Consider the following 10595-nt stretch of genomic DNA (forward strand, 5'->3'; position numbering starts at 1 on the left):
CCTTTCATTATGCTATTTTCACCACATTGTCTACACCTTTCCTTCTGTTCTCTTTGATTTCAAATTTCGATTTTCATCATCCTCCCGACACCCCAAGTCTCTTGTCCTTCCACCAACTGGCAATTACTTCGCTAAATCCTTCCTTTTCCTTATCGCTGTTGCTTGGAATAAACTGCCTGCTGATATACGTTCACTCGATAGTCCCACGCTATTTAATCGCCAGGTAAGGAAGCTGTATGAAGTTAACCGCTTCTCAGTTTCCGGCATACCTAGTTTCACGTGTTGAACAATATAGTCTAAATCCGCTACTGCAGTTATTTTGTTTTAGTGCCTTTCCAGTGTTCTATTAGCACCCCCGGTTCTCAATCTATTGTTCTTCCTCTCATTTGACTTAGAGAATCTCAGATTTTGAGTTTTTTGCGCTCCATACATAATTTTATTTTCATTATTTTATTGGTTTGGTGAGACTCCCATGATAGGTATCCATTTACCTCTGGAGAATCCGTAAATAAACAAAACAAACAAATAAGTGCAACAAAATGCCAAAGTATCACCAATAGTGCATAAGTATCACCAAGAGTGTATCACAGATCTCGACGAATATAATGTCTAGGGCCGATGCATGCTAGAGAACAATTTAGAACAGAAAAAACAGCACTTCATCTGTAAACGTTTTTTCACGGTCAAAGTGGGACAAGACACTCGCCGCAGATTTGTTGGAAACTTGTACGACAACACCGTCCACACGAGACGATTTTCGTGCCGATCTTGACTCCCTGTCGTACAACTCCATGTCTATGAGCACGCATGGCAGAGAGTCAAGCAGGACAGAGTGGGCTAAGGTTTGGCGAACTGCAATAAGCACGCTCTCCACAAAATGTTGTTGCATTGTCGTGGGTGTGTGTTGTGTGTGTGTGTGTGTGTGTGTGTGTGTGTCCTTTACGTCTTGTTTGTGGATCTCCAGAAGGCGTATGACTTCCCCCCCCCCCCCGCACAGTGCTCGGGAGTGTGCTGGATAGGCAGGGTGTTCCGCCGGTTATGTTGGGCCTCATAAAGTCCCTTCATGAGGGTATGATTGCGAAGGTGCGAGTCAACGGTAAGCTTTCCGACAACATCTCGGTAACTAGTAGTGGACTGCGTCAAGGATGTACCCTATGCTAGCACCCATGGCCCACCCTCTTCAACCTGTACTTCAGTGTAGTGGTTGCGGATTGGCGTGCACGTTGTCCAGACGCTGGAGTTGACCTACTACTAGTATTCAGAAACGGTCGCAAGCCGGTTGGGGACCGCACAGCGAAATCCCGGTTATCCACGACGAGAGTGACGGAGTCCCAGTTCGCCGATGATGCAGCGTTGTATGCAACCACCAGAGAGGGATTCGAGTGCATGACATCCGAGTTCATCTTGTGCGCACATGATGGGGACTGACCGTGGGCATTAGAAAGACGACGGGCATGGCGGTGGGTCAACCAGCATCAGTTGATCCCGTTCAACTCGAGGGTGACAGCAGGATTGACACGGTGGACGGCTTCCGGTACCTTGTCAGCGTGCTCTCTGCTTACGGAACGGTGGATGCGGACCTTGCTGCTCGCTTGGCGCAGGCGTCCCGGCAGATCCGCGTGCTCAGGTCTCCAATATTTCAGTGCGTACATCTCTCGGTCCACACCAAGCGGCTGGTGTGCTGTGCTGTTGTCCTTCCTGCTCTCCTCTACGGCTCAGAGACATGGCCCATCAAGGTGGGTCATATTCGCCGACTCCACACCTTTCACCATCAGTGTATTCGCACAATTCTCGGTATCTCTCGTCGTGAGCAATAGGAGGAGAGACTGTCGTCGGCCTCGCTGAGTGAGCTGGCAGGGGTGGACGTCGATATGACTGACGTGATCAGGACGCACCGCTTGCGGTAGCTTGGTCATGTTGCGCGGATGAGGGAGACCCGACTGCCCAAGCAGATGCTGTTCGGTGAACTGCCCTGCAAACGCCCGCAACATGGTCCCAAAAAGCGCTGGCGGGATGTTGTGTAAAAAAAACGACTTAGCCAGCAGGAACAACTTTTGACCCTGCTGGCAGCTTGGTTTTTGTCCTACCTTTTTTCCCAAGCTGATGAGCTTAGTGGCCCCATCAGTGCAGGGCAAGCGACTGGGAAGGCCAGGAGCGCAGTTTTTGATAAATGACTTCTATAACAGCCGGCTCATGCTGACCCGGCTGCCCGCTTGGCTCGGCTGCGGCCTAAAAACCCGGCCGCAGAATGCTTGGCTCTAGGCGGCGCTGGCCTCTTGGTATCAGCGCCTCGCGTCGGGCCCGGCGTGCCACACGCCGCCGGCGCCCTTGGACTTTCTGAGAGAAAGCGGTGGTACGACACGCTTGGGTCGACCGTATCGGCGCCAACCGCGCCTCGCGTCGGGTCGTTGTTGATTCCTCGCCTCACGACCCTTGGACTTTCTGAGGGAGGGAGGCGGTGCGTCATGCTTGGGTCGCTTATATCGGCGCCAACCGCGCCTCGCTCCGGGCCTTGTGGTCTCCTCGTCCCAGGCCCTTGGACTTTCTGAAAGAAAGCGGTGGTACGACAAGCTTGGGTCGCTCATATCGGCGCCAACCGCGCCTCGCGTCGGGTCGTTGTTGATTCCTCGTCCCACGACCCTTGGACTTTGTGAGGGGAGTGGGCGGTGCGTCAAGCTTGGTTCTTCATGTATCGGCGCCAACCGCGCCTCGGCTTCGGGCCTTGTGGTCTCCTCGTCCCAGGCCCTTGGACTTTCTGAGGAAAGCCGGCGGTGCGTCACGCTTGGATCTTACTATATCGGCGCCAACCGCGCCTCGGCTTCGGGCCTTGTGGTCTCCTCGTCCCAGGCCCTTGGACTTTTTGAGGTAAGACGGCGGTGCGACAAGCTTGGGTCGCTCATATCGGCGCCAACCGCGCCTCGGCTTCGGGCCTTGTGGTTTCCCCGTCCCAGGCCCTTGGACTTTCCGAAGGAAAGCGGTTGGTATAGAACGCTTGGGTCGCTCGTATCGGCGCCAACCGCGCCTCGCCCGGGCCGTTGTGGATTGCTCTTTCCACGGCCCTTTATTACCTGCGTGTCGTTGTTTGGTCCGGCACGCTGGTAGGGTAGCTTGGTTCTACAGGCTGGGTTTGTCGTTCCTTGGCTCTACAGGCTAGGCCCAAGGTAGCTTGGTTCTACAGGCTTGGCTTAGGTCCATGTTTTCTAACTTTTGTTCTTAGAGCCTGCTGTTCGAGGTCCAGGTTTTCTCACCTTTGTAGCCTGCTGCCGCCCTTGAGTACTGTTGGCGTAGGTCCAGGTTTTCTAACTTACGGCCTTAGAGCCTGCTGTAACCACCTGGTGCCCTGGCTGCCGGCTTTGTAGCCTGCTGCCGCCTTTGAGTACTGTTGGCGTAGGTCTTAGAGCCTGCTGTAACCACCTGGTGCCCTGGCTGCCGGCTTTGTAGCCTCCTCTGTTCTAGGTCCATGTTTTCCAGCCTTCGTTCTTAAAGCCTGCTGCCGCCTTTGCAGCCTGCTACCTTAGGTCCAGGTTTTCCAGCCTTCGGTCTTAAAGCCTACCGGCTATGGAGTCCCTAGTAACAAGGGTGACCGGGCCTCGCCCGGGCCGTGATTGCACGGCCCTATAATTTTCCTCGCCCTTCGTCTTGGGCCCGGGGCGGGGTTACTTGGCAGTCCTCTACACTGTTCTAGGTCCAGGTTTTCTAGCCTGCTCTGACTGCCTGCTCTGATTGACACCTTTGGCGGCTGTTGCCCTAGGTCCAGGTTTTCTAGCCTGTTCTGACTGCCTTTGTAGCCTGCTTTGAGTACTCCGCCCTGTCTGCCCGCTGAGAGAAGCCATATTGGCTTTCCTCGTCGTTGAACCTCTCCCGCTAGGAGAAGCCTGAAGGCTTTCCCCGCCTATTACTGCCTTAGGTCCATGTTTTCTTAACTCTCTGACTGCTTTTGTCCCCTCCTACCGTGAAGGTCGCTGGCTGCCGGCTTTGTAACCTGCTTGGACTACTCCGCCCCTGCTCTGTTCTAGGTCCAGGTTTTCTACTCTGTTCTTAGAGCCTACTACTGGGGGCCTTAACTTGTCTTCCTTTTGTTCTCACGCACTCTGGGAGAGGTCTGCCCTATAAGCGGATCCGCCAAGCTGCTTTTTCTGCTTCCGGCTTTGGGGCCCTTTTCAGTTGTTCTTACCCCTTGGCTGTGGCTAGCGAGGGTGGTTTTTCGTCTTCTCCGGCAGCTCTGGGGTCTTTGGCTGTGGCTTCTGGCACCCCGGTAGTACGTTTGACTGGTTGGCTTCTGCGGCTGCAGTGGGCTACTATTCCTCTCTGGCGTATCCACCCCTTTGGAGGGTGAATTCATAGGTGCTGGTGGCAGGCCCTTCTCCTTTTGACTCTGGTTGTCTTCAGAGCTAAGCTTCTCTCTGGCATACCTGCCCCTCTTTGGGCTGTTAATCTGTGGGACCCTCTTCTCAGCCTAGCACTGTTGGGCTTTCACCCCTTTTTCTAGCGTCTTTGGCAACCCTTCTCTCGCCGGTTTCCTTCTTTTTGGGTCTCCACCTCTTTTCCTAGTGTCTTTGGCAACTATTCTCTCTCTTTCTACTGTTGGCTGAGCCCTTTACTCTTTGCCTTCTCTGAGGGCCTTTGAAGCTGGCGGGGGCTGCCCATCTGTGGGGCTCCTTCGACTAACCCTTCTCTGTGGGGCTAGCAGTAGTGGCTGGGGACGGTACTACCCTTGGTTGGGTGAGAGGGCATGGGCTTACTTCTTCTACTCTGTCTTCCTGCAGCCCTGAGGTTAGTGGCGGATAACCAGAGACAAGCTCGCTCTCCCTATCACACTTAGTTGAGCTCCTAGGCTGGTTGGGCCTTTGATTGGGGGCATTTTCGCCTGTTGGGCGGGCAGGGTTAGAGGCAGTGGATGCAAAGCGTCTTGTAGTCAGCTTGGCTTGAACCTGTCTGCCCCTTGAAGAGACGTTACTTGGGCCTCTTCCTCTGGTCTTCCTGCAGCCCTGAGAACTTCCTTGATGTGCTTTCCTACGGGGGTGTCAACCCAACAGTGTTAGGCTGAGAGCAAGGTTATACGCTTTGCATCCACTGCTTCTAGAGACAAGCTCACTCTCTCTATCTACTCAACCAGGCTACAGGTGGAAAGCCACGAGACGCTTTGCATCCACTGCCCCTAGAGACAAGCTCACTCTCCCTATCTACTCATCTCAAGCCAGCGACCTTGCCGGCAGGCCCTAAAACCGAAGGCTAGAAAACCTGGACCTAGAGCAGAGTAGGCAGCGACCTTGCCGGCAGGCTACAAAGGCTAGAAAACATGGACCTAAGGCCGTCAGAGAGTTAAGACCACTCAAGGGCACCAGCTGGTTAGAAAACCTGGACCTAGAACAGAGCAGGCAGCAACCTTGCCGGCAGGCTACAAAGGTTAGAAAACCTGGACCTAAGGCAGTCAGAGAGTTAAGGCCACTGAAGGGCACCAGCTGGTTAGAAAACCTGGACCTAGTACAGCAGGCTACAAAGGCGGCAGCAGGCCCTAAGAACGCAGGCTAGAAAACCTGGACCTAGAACAGCAGGCTACAAAGGCGGCAGCAGGCCCTAAGAAAGCAGGTTAGAAAACATGGACCTAAGCCTGTTGAACCAAGGAACGACAAGCCCAGCCTATAGAGCCAAGCTACCTTGAACCAAGGAACGACAAGCCCAGCCTATAGAGCCAAGCTACCGTACCAGCGGGCCGGACCAGACAACGACCCGCAGGTAATATAGGGCCGTGGGAAGAACAATCCACAACGGCCCGGGCGAGGCGCGGTTGGCGCCGATACGGTCGACCCAAGCGTGTCGCACCGCCGCCTAACCTCAGAAAGTCCAAGGGCCTGGGACGAGGAGACCACAAGGCCCGAAGCCGAGGCGCGGTTGGCGCCGATACAGTCGACCCAAACATGTCGCACCGCCCAGTCCCTTCAGAAAGTCCAAGGGCCTGGGACGAGGAGACCACAAGGCCCGAAGCCGAGGCGCGGTTGGCGCCGATATAGTAAGACCCAAGCGTGTCGCACCGCCGCCTAACCTCAGAAAGTCCAAGGGCCTGGGACGAGGAGACCACAAGGCCCGAAGCCGAGGCGCGGTTGGCGCCGATACATAAGGACCCAAGTGTGACGCACCGCCTCCCTCCCTCAGAAAGTCCAAGGGTCGTGAGGCGAGGAATCCACAACGACCCGACGCGAGGCGCGGTTGGCGCCGATACGGTCGACCCAAGCTTGTCGTACCACCGCTTTCTTTCAGAAAGTCCAAGGGTCGTGAGGCGAGGAAACAACAACGACCCGACGCGAGGCGCGGTTGGCGCCGATATGAGCGACCCAAGTTTGTCGCACCGCCTCCCTCCCTAAGAAAGTCCAAGGGTCGTGAGGCGAGGAATCAACAACGACCCGGAGCGAGGCGCGGTTGGCGCCGATATGAGCGACCCAAGCTTGTCGCACCGCCTTCTTACCTTAGAAAGTCCAAGGGCGCCGGCGGCGTGTGGTACGCCGGGCCCGACGCGAGGCGCTGATACCAAGAGGCCAGCGCCGATAAGAACCAAGCATCTGCGGCCGGGTTTTTAGGCCGCAGCCAGGCCCAGTATATAAAACTTCGTCGGCGGCAGCCCCGCCTCCTAGCCCTGCAGGGAGACTCGCTCATCTGTCTCTTGGGCCCCTCTAGGGGCCCCATCGCCAGAGAGCTCTCTTCCCTTTGGGAAAAAACTGCGCTCCTGGCCTTCCCAGTCGCTTGCCCTGCACTGATGGGGACACTAAGCTCATCAGTTTGGGAAAAAAAGCCCGCCTACAGCCGGGTTATAGGCCCTCCCGGCTGTAGTTAACCTAACAAGCTGAGTGCTAATTTTTTTTTTTTTTTACTGTCATCGGTTTACCTGAAGCGGACTGGTATGACACAGCGCAGGAGAGATCCACCTGGTTTCAGTGTTGTCGACAGAGGATCGAGAAGGAAGCCCCAGGCATCCCGTGCCCCAACTACCGCTGTGACAGAGTGTTCCATCGTCCTGGTGATCTCAAGCGGCATACAGCGGGTTTAGAGCCTCAGCGTGAGGAAGCCATCGCTATCATTGCTACGGCAATAGGCGTTCAAGGTTCTAGGTTCAAGGTGTGTGTCTTCGACAGTTTGAATTTGTTTAGCTCCGTAGTTTCTGGTAGTTTGTGGCACTTTCTAGCCGTCCTGGACGGCTTGGGGTGGCCTAAGCCGCTAATTTTACCCCAGCCGTCCAGGCGAGTGTACTGAGGTAGAGGACTCAACAGGAGACTTGGTCGGATACTTTCTGATGCCGACACTCTACTCGCTGTTCCTCTAAATTTTCTCAGACGCCCCCGCGAGGTGTTGCGAACAAGCGGGTGGTGACAACTACCACACAAGGACGACGGCGGGGGGAACATGACATTGTTTTGAGTATTGGTAGGTGGAACGTCCGCAGCCTGGTGGAAAGCGACGGCCTATTGATACAGCAGCTGTTGGAGGAAATGTTTCTGACGAGCGAAAAATTGTTCGTATTGTTCGTCACCTTGCCCGCCTGGACATGGACGTTCTGGCAGTACAGGAAACTCACTGGTTTGGATGCGAGAAATTACAAGTGGAGGGAACCAAGGTACTAACGTCAGGACGACCTGTTCTAGCTGAGGGGCAGTCATGTCGACGAGGTGAGGGTGTCTCTTTCGTACTGTGTGGACGAGCTTCGAAGTCCTGGCGCACACAGAGAGACACAGAAAATGAGACAGAGACAGACAGAGTGACAGACAGAGAGACAGAGAAACACAGAGAGGTAAACAGAGAAACATACAAACAGAAACAGAGACAAAGACAAATAAGGAGAGATAAACAGAGAGACAGACAGACAGAAACAGAGACAGAGACAAAGACAAATAAAGAGAGATAGACAGACAGACAGACAGACAGACAGACAGACAGACAGACAGACAGACAGACAGACAGACAGACAGACAGACAGACAGACAGACAGGCAGACAGACAAGCAGATCTACGGACAGACAGACTGATAGACAGACCGACGGACAGAGATGCAGAGAGAACCGTCGGAAAGAGACACACAGAGACAGAGGCAGAAAGAGAAACAGACAGACAGAGACAGAGGTACGAAGAGAAAGACAGGGACAGGGAGAGACGAAGGGAGACAGGGAGACAGATGCAGAGACAGACGACAGGCAGACGGACTGACAGACAGACAGACAGAAATCAAACATGGGCTTCATTTTCCAAACAATGACCACCAGCCAGGTCCAACTAGAAAATCCACAACGACATAGACTACTAGCTGAGCCGCACAACAGGAGAAAGACTTGATGCATATGAAACTGACGAAAGGTTCGGCACTATCAAATCTTGCTCCTGTTGGCTAGTAGCTACTGTTGTACGTTTTTAAGTTTTTAAGCCGGACCTTTGCCGCTTTAGGAGCTGCATCTGCGCCTTGATCCTTGAAGGGTGGTGGCGTTCCTACGGATGCGGAAAACTCGGCCTCTATAGATAAACCGAGTCTGACGCGAACCGGGAAAAACTTTTTTCTGCCGGAGTGTCCTCGTTCGGAGATTACTAGTAAGCTTTTGGTACACAGACAGATGACAAGAGAGAGAGAGAGAGAGAGAGAGAGAGAGAGAGAGAGAGAGAGAGAGAGAGAGAGAGAGAGAGAGAGAGAGAGAGAGAGAGAGAGAGAGAGAGAGAGAGAGAGAGAGAGAGAGAGAGAGAGAGAGAGAGAGAGAGAGAGAGAGAGAGAGAGAGAGAGAGAGAGAGAGAGAGAGAGAGAGAGAGAGAGAGAGAGAGAGAGAGAGAGAGAGAGAGAGAGAGAGAGAGAGAGAGAGAGAGAGAGAGAGAGAGAGAGAGAGAGAGAGAGAGAGAGAGAGAGAGAGAGAGAGAGAGAGAGAGAGAGAGAGAGAGAGAGAGAGAGAGAGAGAGAGAGAGAGAGAGAGAGAGAGAGAGAGAGAGATAGAGAGTAATGACGCTTAGTGACACCAAGAGTCCAAAACCCATATTTATGGACTCTTGGTGACACTCCAGGTGTGTCAGTGAACGAAAACATGTTCTGCATGCATACTCGTGTCGAAAACGTGGTCACTCGCTGACAGTTCGTCTTCGAACTGTTCTGGATCACCGTTGACAATTTTTCCGTGCATGCTCCGGAAGCAGTGGCCGCACAAAGTGTAGTGTGCGCACAGCACTCACAATTGGACTCTGGATTGCCTTGTAATGAACTAATGAAAGCATGCGAACAATTGGCATGTGGTACTTGATGTCGCCCGACTATCGACACACAACGACAAACGCACCCACCACGCACACATACACACACAAACACACACACACACATAAGCACACTCACGCACGTACGAACGCAAACACACACACACACACATAAGCACACTCACGCACGGACGAACGCACACACACACACACACACACACACACACACACACACACAAAACATGAAAAGGTACTGCTCGGAAGAAGACAGCTTCAACCGCATTGATTGAACCACAATTTCCAACTGTATGGCTTCATTGACCGTCAGTAGGGTAATCAGCAGCTTTAGAACTGTTCATCACTACCAGACAAAGACACACACACATAAACACACATATACACACACACACATACACACACGCCCACATACATACATGTACACCGACACACACACACACGCACACACGCACACGCACATACACTTGTACTTGCTCACTGCCATAACTGGCCACATGGGTCTCCCCTTGCCTTGCCTTGTCTCCCCTTGCCTTGCCTTGTCTCCCCTTCCCCCTCCCCTTGGAAAGGTGAGATAGACTCAAAAGGAATCTTGGAAAGTGACTCAATTGGCTATTGAACCGCCCAATCGCCGACACCCCCTGAAATCCGCAAACTCTCGGTGGACTTGGAAATGATCCCACTTATGGGCTCACCACACCTCAGTAAGTGGGAGAGGACAAGGTGCAGAGAAAGGATTGACGGCATCAGGGTATCCGTCCCGGGATCCAAGTGCAGTTACCACTGCCCCCGTTGAAGGTAATTCTGTACTTGCTGCTAGTGTGGGCGGCTTAATCAGAGTGGATCTGATATAAGCTTCACTAGCACCATTGATTACCGTACTGGCAATATATGTTGCCGCAGTGAGGCCATGAAGCGTTACATTGGCACATGTTTGCCGCACGCAGGGCGTTACATGCAAAGTCGCACAGGAGCCGTTACACAGGTTTCTATATTGCCGCAGTCCTTTTTTTGCTATTGCCGCATCACTTTTTTGCTATTGCCGCATCATTTTGGCGGTGCCGACGAACACGCTTTCTCGTTTGCTCACGAACTTTCTTCTGCTTCACTAAAACTTTCTTTGCACGATCAGCAGCAATCCTGTTTTTCGTCTCCTTTCTCTCCTCATCCTTTCCTTTTTCACTTTCCTTGGGCGTGATTTTCTTCACGCCGAAGGCGAATAGAGACTTCTGCATTGTCACAAGGAAACTGGTAAACACATCGCTCTTCTTCGCAAAACGACCTCGGGAAAGAAGAAACCATTGAGATCGCCAACCACTGAATGATGCGCCTTCGAGTGTCAGGACTTCCTGCTGCGTCCAGTTTTGAAC

General features: G+C 53.3%; 1 long non-coding RNA gene across 1 annotated transcript; it reads left to right on the forward strand.

Moving 5' to 3' along the window:
• The first annotated feature begins 2036 nt into the window (after nucleotides 1–2036).
• On the forward strand, nucleotides 2037–3706 carry LOC135831113 (uncharacterized). Its single transcript, XR_010556147.1, has 3 exons — nucleotides 2037–3103; nucleotides 3162–3391; nucleotides 3686–3706. It is a non-coding gene; the product is annotated as an uncharacterized LOC135831113 (long non-coding RNA).
• The last annotated feature ends 6889 nt before the right edge of the window (nucleotides 3707–10595 follow it).

The sequence above is a fragment of the Sycon ciliatum genome, chromosome 1, assembly GCF_964019385.1.
Source record: "Sycon ciliatum chromosome 1, ocSycCili1.1, whole genome shotgun sequence".
In the NCBI taxonomy this organism is placed as follows: Eukaryota; Metazoa; Porifera; class Calcarea; order Leucosolenida; family Sycettidae; genus Sycon; species Sycon ciliatum.